This window comes from Muntiacus reevesi, chromosome 2, assembly GCF_963930625.1.
Source record: "Muntiacus reevesi chromosome 2, mMunRee1.1, whole genome shotgun sequence".
Lineage (NCBI taxonomy): Eukaryota > Metazoa > Chordata > Mammalia > Artiodactyla > Cervidae > Muntiacus > Muntiacus reevesi.
This window is the reverse complement of record NC_089250.1, coordinates 262,622,179-262,633,435: the sequence shown is the minus strand read 5'-3', so window position 1 is coordinate 262,633,435 and position 11,257 is coordinate 262,622,179. Positions and strand designations below refer to the sequence as shown.

Here is an 11,257-nt window from a genome sequence, read left to right as displayed (position 1 = left end):
TAGAATATCACATATAATAACATTATATAAGATGTCATTTTATATTTTAGTCATATATATAAAATTATATATAATATGTTATATATAATATATTAGTATAAAAATATAATAATATATATAATATATTAAAAATGTACATTGTATATTATATCTAAATCATAATTTATATATAATGTTATATATATCAGCTATGCAGATGACACCCCCCTTATGGCAGAAAGTGAAGAGGAACTAAAAAGCCCTTTGATGAATGTGAAAGAGGAGAGTGAAATAGTTGGCTTAAAGCTCAACATTCAGAAAACTAAGATCATGGCATCTGGTCCCATCACTTCATGGGAAATAGATGGGGAGACAGTGGAAACAGTGTCAGACTATTTGGGGGGGCTCCAAAATCACTGCAGATGGTGATTACAGCCTTGAAATTAAAAGACGCTTACTCCTTGGAAGGAAAGTTATGACCAAATTAGACAGCATATTTAAAAGCAAAGACATTACTTTGCCAACAAAGGTCCATCTAGTCAGGGCCATGGTTTTTCCAGTGGTCATGTATGGATGTGAGAGTTGGACTGTGAAGAAAGCTGAGCGCTGAACAAGTGATGTTTTTGAACTGTGGTGTTGGAGAAGACTCTTGAGAGTTTCTTGGACTGCAAGGAGATCCAACCAGTCCATCCTAAAGGAGATCAGTCCTGGGTGTTCATTGGAAGGACTGATGCTGAAGCTGAAACTCTAATACTTTGGCCACTTCATGTGAAGAGTTGACTCATTGGAAAAGACTCTGATGCTGGGAGGCATTGGGGGCAGGAGGAGAAGGGGACGACAGAGGATGAGATGGCTGGATGGCATCACCGACTCAATGGACATGAGTTTGAGTAAACTCGGAGTTGGTGATGGAGAGGGAGGCCTGGCGTGCTGCGATTCATGGGGTCACAAAGAGTTAGACACAGCTGAGCAGCTGAACTGAACTGAACTGATTATAATATATATTAATATCAATATATTGTATAAAATAATATATACTTTATGACTATATCTTTTATTATATATTATTATGCTATATATTGTATCATTGTATATGTAATATTTTATTTATATATTTATAATTTATTATTATATATTTTTAGCAGATATTTAAACATATTGAATCTTTAATGTCTTAAAACTTAAAACCAAGAAACAAGCAATTTATTTTCTTTAACAACATTAAATTTTATACCCTATAAGACATACATATTTTATGGCAAAATTTTTCTTTATGTGGTACAAGATATCTACTATGAAACTGAAATATATTGAGTGTTTTTTCATAAATGGCAAAGGTAAGTAAACACAGACTTGTTCAGAAGTCAATGTTTCAGTATTTTATATAAACTTGATTTAATCCTCAATGAATTCGTATCCTTGAACTTAATTTAACAAAACTCTAATTGTTTAAATTCCCCAGAATCCAGAAAAACAAAACATAATTCTTTTAAAGAGCTTACCTAAAGGCTTTATACCACTGATCTCAGATATTTATGACAATATATCAGTGTGAGTGAACTTTCGTGCTGACACATTCTGCAACAGGTGTGACCTACGGACTAGCAGGAGAACGCGGGACAAAGAAAGTTGGTGCTGAGGCTGAATGCTGGTGTCTCATGCGTTTAGTAATCAGACATAATTAACCAAGCTAAATTGATGTCAGAACCAGACAGAGACTTGAACATTTCTCAGATTTTGTGTCTTAGAAATTTGTAAGTGCTTATTTTTCTTTAAGTCAATGGAGTAGAGCTCATTTAGAGGTTAATCTCAGGAATATTTTCTAAAGATAAAGACACTCACTGAGACATACACACGAGCAGAGATCTGTTTCATCATTTACATTTCATGAATCAGGCACTGCATTTAAACGTGTCGGCTTATGAAAAACAATAAGAATAGTCAAATGTACACACTTGAGGTCAAAGGCTTCTTTTTCTTCCCTCCTTCCACCCCTGCCCCCGGCTAAGTTAAAATTCTTCTAAGTAAGCCAAGGCTGAAACGCAGGCCATATGGGCTTGTTTATTAATACTTCAGGGACATGGTGAGGCTTAACATCAACTTTTCTCCTAGGAGTATCTTTGTTCTCTCAGGGTGAGTGTTCTAGAAAACTAAAGTGTGTTATCAAGCCATCTCTCTCCAACTGCACATGCAAAAGGAACCAGTTCTGAAATTTCAAAAGAGTTTCATCTCAACCATTTTCTCCAAAGTTTAAAGAATACTGTGACTCCATAGTGTTAAACTATTTTGTCCTTGTTGATAGGTTTAAACCTGTGGGTTGATTGCTGCTGCTGCTGCTGCTGCTAAGTCACTTCAGTCGTGTCCTACTCTGTGCGACCCTGTAGACGGCAGCCCACCAGGCTCCACTGTCCCTGGGATTCTCCAGGCAAGAACACTGGAGTGGGGTGCCATTTCCTTCTCCAATGCATGAAAGTGTAAACTTCAAGTGAAGTCGCTCAGTCGTGTCCAACTCTTGGCAACCCCATGGACTGCAGCCTACCAGGCTCCTCTGTCCATGGGCTTTTCCAGGCAAGAGTACTGGAGTGGGGTGCCATTGCCTTCTCCGTAGGTTGACTAGTCTTCCAAAATGTGTCCTAGGAGGTTATCAGAGGGAATCAAAGGAGCATTTCCCATTTTTGAATAGATACCCATGAGCCAAATACAAACCAGACCTCATTAACTGATGGAAATCTTATACCAGGGGAGAGACACCAGAAAGCATAAAGCTCAGAGTGGCTGCTTCCAGTTCCTGCCACGTCCATGACCTTAGTCCTTAGACCTCACACATGGGATTTCCAACATGAAAACTAACCAGACAGGCACTCAGCATTTGCCAGATGGAAACAATGTTCCTTAAATGGACATGTTGAAGGAACCTCGGATACATAGCGGGGGACTCACCCAGATGCTGACCAAAATGTCTTGATGCCTCAGACTCTGTCTTTCTCCTTCCTCAAAAATAATTTCTTGGAGCACCAAATTCAATCTGGCATAGGCTGGAGGAAGAGAGGAACATCCTTGAGGTGAAGGTGGCCTCCCCACCCTCTAGGGCAGCCCTTCCTCTTCCCTCCCCTACCGCCTTGGTGTCCCCGAGTATGACTGGGGCTCAGCCTTCTTGACACGGGTCTTCTGGGATCAGGCCTCTGAAGGAATCTTCCCACTGTTCCAAACTTCTGGAAAGAGGCTGCATGGAGGAAAAATCTAGAGAGTGTGATGGAGCCAGGGGACACCCATGGGGTCACCCCTAAGCCAACCCCACACAGGACTCCAAATTTGTTACCAAAATTCAGCCTCTGAACACCAAGGCAGAGTGAAGTCTGTAAGAAAGAATTTGCGGTGAGGTAGAAAGAAAGAGCTTTACTCCTTTGCTAGGAAAATTAGGCCACATTGGCCTAGTGCCCCCAAGACCGTGAGTCCCAGCCTAGAGCAGGTATGTGGAGTCTTTAGGGTTTATGGAGCCCTGGCTGACGTTGAGGTAGTGGGGAGGCCGCAGCATCAACCTTCTTGTTGCAACCAGTCTGGGGTATACCTGCTGTGGGCAGCAGTTAACTTCTTCAACCTGGTTGGGGTTTCGGTAACGGCAAAATAGCTCACACATAAGGCACAGAATATTATCCAGAGACCTTGAGGAAGAAAAGGCCTTGACTTTGTTGGATGGCTCAAGTCTTATTATTTTGTCTTGTTTGACATTTTCCCCTTCAGGATGTCCTTACTGATCTGATTAAATTTATCCTTCCCCCCCTTCCCCAACCTCACCAGAAGGCATGAGGGATCTTTGTTCCCCTACCTGGATCCTGACTTCACCCCATGAATTTGACTGGTGGAGTCTTAGCCAACAGACCGCCAGGGAAGCCCCAAGATGGATTATTTGGTGAAAGAGTTTCTACAGACAAAAGGCTGGTGGAGGGCTTGACTGGGGTTTTATTCTGGGAACACCTCAGTGGGTCCTGCTTGGTTACAATCTGGCCCTTCCCCTGGTCTGCCGCTGACTGGAATCCCAGCCCTCCAGGAGAAGGAAGTCAGCCCAGAAACAGGCAGCAGACCACAGGAGAGTTCAGATGCCCTTCATTTCTTTAGGGTGAAGTCTATACGTTGTCAGCGTGGCTCAGCGGTAAAGAATGTGCCTGCCGTGCAGGACACGCCAGGGACTCGAGTCTGGTCTCTGGATCGGTAAGATTCCCTGGAGGAGGAAATGGCCTGCCACTACAGTATTTTTCCCTGGGAAATCCCATGGACATAGGAACCTGGGGGGCACCAGAGTCCAAAGGGTCACAAAGAACGACTGAACAGGCACACAGGCAGGAAGGTGACATTTGTGCATTACCTGTAACAGCAAATATTTGGTTTCTGTATTTTTCCTGGTTCTTGCAGTGGAGGAACCAATACAGGAAGGCAAGCTGGGTAATCTTTGTCTCCTGAACACTGTTATCATCATGTTAGTGATGTCTCTCCAGGTTCAAATAAGTCTTGTTGGTTAGGCAGGCAGAGTTGGGATGTATAAATCATAAGCAAACTGAAATCTTGGTCATAAACATCCCACAGTGATAAGTCCTCTAACACAATAATGCATTTCCTTAAGGGTTCACAAGAGCTTCTCCTTCCCTCTGCTCTGACCCTGTTCAGTCCCTTGAAGACTGGCGTCTGGGTCCTTTGCACCCCCAACTTCTCTCAAGACCACCAGAGCCCCTCTGCTCAGATTAGGAAGCAGCCTCCGAGCTCCTGGGTCTGGGCCACAGTGCTACCCCTGCGCCCCACACTGAGCCCCTCAATCTCCCCTCCAGAATGTGCCCTTTGAAAACCTCCCCAGCCCTCAGCCCCAGGGGGGCTCAGATCCCGTGGCCCTCGCTCCTCCAGATCTGGCCCTTCCCCTGCCCTGTGCCTGGCTGGAGCCTCAGCCCAGCAGGGGGAGGAGGTCAGCACACAACCGGGGGGAGACTGACCTCGGTCTGCAGTGACTCGAAGCAGGGCTGCAGCTCCAGGCCAGAGGCTGAGGCCGGGCTGTGGAGGGAGAGCATGGGATCCTGGCCACTGGACCACCAGGGAGAACGGCCCGTGACAAACCCTGACTCATCATCTATGTAGCAGCGAATCTCCACCTAGAGATGGAAAATGGTGACGCAAGCAAAGTGTTTCCTAGGAGGGAAAGGGTGCTTGTTGATAGACAAACCAGAGGGCTCAGAAAGAGTGGGGGGGTCGGTGCTCATGGTAGTTAGAATCACTTTAATGGGGCATTTATTCTGGATTTCCTTTAGCCAATCATCTCCCTTGGCCTGGCTCTGAGTCCCTTTTTGGAACACCTCAGGGTCCTCCTGGGCTTGCCCGGTGGCTCAGTGGTAAAGAACCCGCCTGCCAATTCAAGAGACACAGGTCCGATCCCTGGCTTGGAAAGATCTCTTGGAGGAGATAAGGGCAACCCACACCAGGGTTCTTGCCTAGAGAATCTCATGGAGCCTGGCGGGTTACAATCCATGGGGTCAAAAAGATTCAGACACAACTTAGTGGTTACACAACAGCAGTAGGATTCAATCTACCATTGAAATGAAGAAGAGTCACAGGTACCAGAAAGATATATGTAGGGCTTCCCTGGGGCTCCAGTGGTTAATGGTCCACCGCCAGTGCAGGGACATGGGTTCCATCCCTGGTCCGGGAAGATTTCACATGCCTTGGGGCATTTACGCCCCTGCTCCACAACCACTGAAGCCTGCCTGCCTAGGGCCCGTACTCCACAATAAGAGAAGCCACCACAACAAGCAGCGTGCACACTTCAATCAAGAGTAGCCTCCACTCACAGCAGAGAGAAAGCCCACACACAGCAACAAAGACCCAGAGCACCAAAAAAATAAAATAACACAGGAAAAAGAAATATTGCAATAGCAGGAAATGATGGTGGGGAACATTCATTTGTGGTTAGACCACTCGGGTGAGAATCTGGGCTGGAGATGGAGCAAACACACCTGCTGGAGAAGGTCTCACATGTCCAGGCATGGCGGTCCTGTTGAAGCAACCTAAAAGACTACAGAACACAGTGTGTTCTACTTTGTAAATCCTTCCTGGGGCCCTCCTTTCCTAGCAAGATTTCTGAGCTGATCCACTCCAGCAACACAGACAGCTCCCACTTCTGTCCTGCCTTTTCGCACGTGGTTGATCAGGAGCTCAGCAAGCTGAGGAGGGCTGTCGACTGCCTAGACAATATGATAGGCAGGATGGGAAAGGGTAGACTGAGGCTAGGGGAGGCTTCAACATGGGCCCCAGGAGGGCATAATGTGGGCAGGGATTGGAGACAGAGACTAGGAAGCTGTGGGTGAGAAAGGGGATGCTGAGGACATGGGAAGGGACACCAGCCTCATCAGAGACAAGCCCTTTCTCCCCAGAATCGACCCAGAGGGAATCAGCCACAGCTCTGAATAGCAGGAGCCTTGTGAGCACAGAGGTCATCTGGAACCTCCTGGATTCTAGGTCCTATGCACCCAGATTTAAATGAACCCAATGTCAGTACCTGCAGCCCTGCTCTTCAGAGATTATTCATCTTCCCCAAGGCTGAGTCATTTAGACATACTTTAAGTTCACTGGCTCAGATGATAGAGAATCTTCCTGAAATGCAATACCTGGGTCAGGGAGAAGGGAATGGCAGCCCACTCCAGTATTCTTGCCTGGAGAAGTCCATGGACAGAGGACCCTGGGGGGCTACAGTCCATGGGATTGCAAAGAGTTGGACACAACTGAAGCAACTTTCACTGCACTAAATGCACTCTGAAAGTTTTAGGGGTTTTGATTTCAGGGTACTCAAACCTGGAGAGAATAGCTGTCATCAGCATTGATTGTAAGCTTGTCCCCCCGCCACATCCAGTCACTCATTCTTTACCAGTAAGAGACCCTGATGTTTGGATTGCCTCATGCTTTTACAAATAAAAGCCCAGAAGTCAGAGCCACATTCATACCCAGGTGTGATCCTGTCTTCATAAATAGTATATATGAGGAGTTTTGTGTGTCCAAGTGTTTGCAGAAATATTTTGGATAAAAAGACATCTGGGGATTCCCTAGTGGACTAAGTGGTTAAGAATCTGCTGGCGATGCAGGTAAGTACACACGAAAAGTTAAAGTGTTAGTTGCCCAGTTGTGTCCACCTCTCTGCAACTCCATGGACTGTAGCCCTCCGGGCTCCTTTGTCCATGGAATTCTCCAGGCAAGAACACTGGAGTGATAGCCATTCCCTTCTCCAGGGGATCTTCCCGACCCAGAGATGGAACCCCATCTACTGTATTGCAGGCAGATTCTTTACCATCTGAGCCACCAGGGAAGACCAATACATATAAAATAGAAGAATATAATGTTTCACTTTAACTGAGGCCTGCCCTAAATTTCCCATAGTCATACTAGCCATTGTTTTAAAATATCCTTTATGGGCAGAGGCACTGTAACATATATTAAAATTAAAACAATTTTCTTGTAATTGCAAATTGGTTTCCTAAAACAACATCCTAGGGACCTCACCCCCCTCCCCCCAGTTAAAACAGTTAATGTGCTTCAAAGTAAATGAAAACATAGTCTTCAAAGATGAAAATTTTGTAAAACCCTGATTACTAAAGGGGTGATTATCCCCACTTCTCCATTTGACAGCCGAACCTTGCCTAGCTGAAAATTTCGGAAAAAATTGAGGGCATTCCATACTGGATGACTACTATTAATACTGTGGCTTCATCTGTTAGAGCCCCCAGACCCAACATCCAATATTCTCACAACCACTGATTCTGTTCAGTCAACAATTGGCACATGTTTTGTTTTGTTCAGTGCCTATGTCAACAGTCTCTCATCTAAGACTGCCTCCACTCCCAAAAGGACACAAGTCCCCCTTTCCAGGCGTCCCACAGGCAACCAAGGGCTCGCCATCTCCACTGCACACCCTCTGGGCAGACAGTGTCTTAGCTGCATCCCCTTTCTCCAGGAACACAAGTATTCAAGGCAGGAGCAGGTCCCTAAGGTCCCTGCCCCCATTCCCTACCATGTACCTGCCTGACTTCTGTCTGTGGAAAACTGTAGTCAAAGAATGACTGCAATCAAAGCAGTGAGAGATGGGAAAGCAAAGGAAAACCATCAAAGGAGACTAAATAATAATGACATAGTCATTAAGCACAGTCAAGGACATTTAGTTGATTCTGAAGGGCTGTAGATAATATTCTGAGTCATATGCCGTGAGCCACCTTGTAGATACCAAAGCACCATGTGGAGATGTTAATTACATGATGGTCAGACTGCACGCAGGACATAAGCAGCCAACGTTTTCCTTCAGAATGCAATTTATGTTGAACAAATGTTACCTGTTAGGAGGGACAGTCAATATAGGCATTACTCAATGCAAGTAGATATCTTTAGCCTTGGTTAGTCAGATAACAATTCTTAACTAATTCTCTTTATTTTCTTTTTACAAAATATGGCAGCTGACTCTGCTGTTTCTGCACATAGCAACCCCCTCACATTTCTGTCTAGAAAAGCTCTTGCCCTACTGGTTGCCACTAAGTGCTTGGGTCGGGGAGCAGTCCGTGGCCTCTGGACAGGGGTCCAACATCCTCGCCCTGACCTGCCGCGATCATAAATAGAGCAAACTTTCCTTTCCACCAAACTGGCTGGTCTACTGTTTTGAGTGGGAACAGTCAAACTCACCACAGTTCTCTCGGCAGCCGTGTGAGGATACAGGATGACATCCGCCTTCAAGGAGATGCAGTGGAAGCACCTTGTCTCTGCTGAGGACATAAACGTCTCACACCTTCTAGTCCTTTCCTAGGGTTCTGATGCAGCTCAGTGCTCATTTACACCATTTCCTTACAAGTTAAGAGTCAACAGACAGGCCCGTCAGTGCCCTCAGAGGCTCCTGCACTAAAGCAGCTTTGGGAAATGAATCTCCCACCATCTGGAGTCTCTGCACGGCTTCTGATGGCCACAACGTGCCCGAGCATTTGGGTGCAATGACACTAGCCTTAGCAAGCTTCTTCAGCTCTATGGAGACACAGGCACCTCCATATTTGATTCTCAGACACCTAGCCAAAATTATCCACGACCAGGTCCCCGGCTATCAGAGACCACCTCCAGAGCTCCAAACACACCCGGGATATTCAAAAACTAATATTGAGCAGGGGTCTTGGCCCCACCCCACTCGCCACTTCCTGCCGCCTCTTCGGAAAACAACCAGCTCTCAGCTCTGCCTTAGACACGCCCGCTTCGAGAGGTCACAAGCTCTTTAAAACCGGGCGCTTCCCTTTGGGTCTCTGCACCTTGCCCGGTGCCTCTCCTCACTAGGAGAGCCCTGAGTGACTTTCAACTTCTGTCTGTAATGACACTGGCCTCTCTGCAGAGCCCCTGAGGCACCTCTATGAATTAAGACGCAGGCACAGCCTGACCGAAAGCAACGACATATTGATTATGTGTTGTGACTTAGCCAGACTGACTTCCTTCATGCAAGACCTACTCCTGCGACTTCTAAGCCACTTTGTGTGGGCTTATCTCGAGGGCAAGATGATGTCCGTTCTGCCAAATGAATTACCGTACCAAAACGTGATAAAGGAATTTATTAAACTGACTTGTCTGCATGCGATTCAACCTGTTTTGAGCTTTCCAACAGGAAAGATTGCTGGTGCTACGAGAACCTGGTTTCTCGTTTCCATTGCACCCAAGATACGTACTGCTTTCAGAAAGAACCTGATGAAGCAATAGGTAGAAATCCGGTTTAAACGACCTTTGAAGCGACTTGGAAACGTTTTGTTGAATGATCCTTGACGTCCTTGTCGCATCTCCAGGAAACCGATCAACTGAACTCTGAACGAGAATTGAAACTACTTGAAAACGGCACGACTTCTACACCTTTTTTTTTTTTTTTATTCTATTCTACCCCTTCGCAACCCAGTTTATGTTGATAAATTTAGTTACATGTTAGGAGGGACAGTCCCTATACAAAAGTACTCAACAGCAAGTAGATATTTGTACCCTTTATTTTCCCGTTAATTCTTCTCCTGTATTTTCTTAGAAAATACCCCATTTGTGATTTCGAATTTGTCTGGCCACTGTGAGTGTTTTGGCTCCACATTTTGAGCACTTGCATTTTCTTGTTTGTGGAGAGCCCTGGAGCCTCCCCTCTCTCCTGGTTTTGCCTCTCAAGTTGTTGTTTCTTCACAGCGCAGCAGGCGCAGCTTGCTCATATGCTTCCTGTGCCTCTTGTTTGTCGTTCTCTTCTTCTTTGGAACGTCTCACAGAGTATATTCAACTGCTACAGTGTCCTTCTGGCAGAAGCCGTTCACGGCTACAATGTCCTTCAGGCAAAGCCTGGTCAGTGGGACCTTGGCGGTCTTCTGGCAAAGACTGCTCACCTTTTTCTAAACAGGACTGGTCAGCTTTTCTCAGCTGCTTGCTGAGTCTTTCCTCTGCAGTTGAGGAGAGATGGTGCAGGTGATCAGGGTGTTAGGGGAAGCGCACTGATTCCACCCTGGCCAGGGACCTAGTAACCATTGTCATGAGTTGTTTTACGACAGGAGGTTCTGGCAAGGAACACGGGACTCATGAGCCTCCACCAACAGGAAGGGTTTGGGAAAGGTCCAAAGGAGACACCACATGTCCGCCCACCTCCCAGAATCCTTCTCTCTGGTATACACCTGGGCTGAAGAAGGCCTGCACCACTGGAAGGACTCTGAGTCAGAATGATCGGCTAAAGACAACCCGGAAACTAATCCCTTCACCAGAAAACCCGAGACTGAAGGCCGTGTGATAGAGCTGTTCTCCTGGCTTCCCTTCCCCTACGGCTCTGCACCCGGGTGCCCTCTCCCAAGAAGATCTCCTGCTTTGTCGGCACGTGTGTCTCCTGGGGCGGTTCATTTCTGAGTGGTAGACAAGAGCCCAGTCTCGGACCTTGGAATGCGTCCTCCTGCCTGCACCTAGGGTACCGATCTGTGCACGGGGATGTGCCTGACGTGTGAGCCTTCTTTTCCCTCCAAATCAATTTCTTGTAAGCTTGATGAATTTTTAGTTTTCTTTGAAATGGGAAGCCTCGTGCCTCAAGAATGCTCCACATGATGGGCTGCAGATGGCTACATCGCCACGTTCTCCGTTTCACATTCTTATTTCTGATCCAACCCAAGAGACTCCTTCTCCTCACATCCCCAAACACCCTGTCCGTGCCCCACTGCCCCGACCCGTGATGACCTCCATCTACAACTCGAGGAAAAAAAAAATCAAAATCTGACACCAGAGTAAAATA

At 46.3% G+C, this 11,257-nt stretch overlaps 1 long non-coding RNA gene across 1 annotated transcript; it reads right to left on the bottom strand.

Annotated features, from left to right (window-relative positions):
- Positions 1-111: 111 nt before the first annotated feature.
- On the bottom strand, positions 112-9,115 carry LOC136161370 (uncharacterized). Its single transcript, XR_010661718.1, has 3 exons — positions 8,677-9,115; positions 2,920-3,014; positions 112-2,612 (listed from the first exon to the last, which is right to left on the bottom strand). It is a non-coding gene; the product is annotated as an uncharacterized lncRNA (long non-coding RNA).
- Between the last annotated feature and the right edge of the window lie 2,142 nt (positions 9,116-11,257).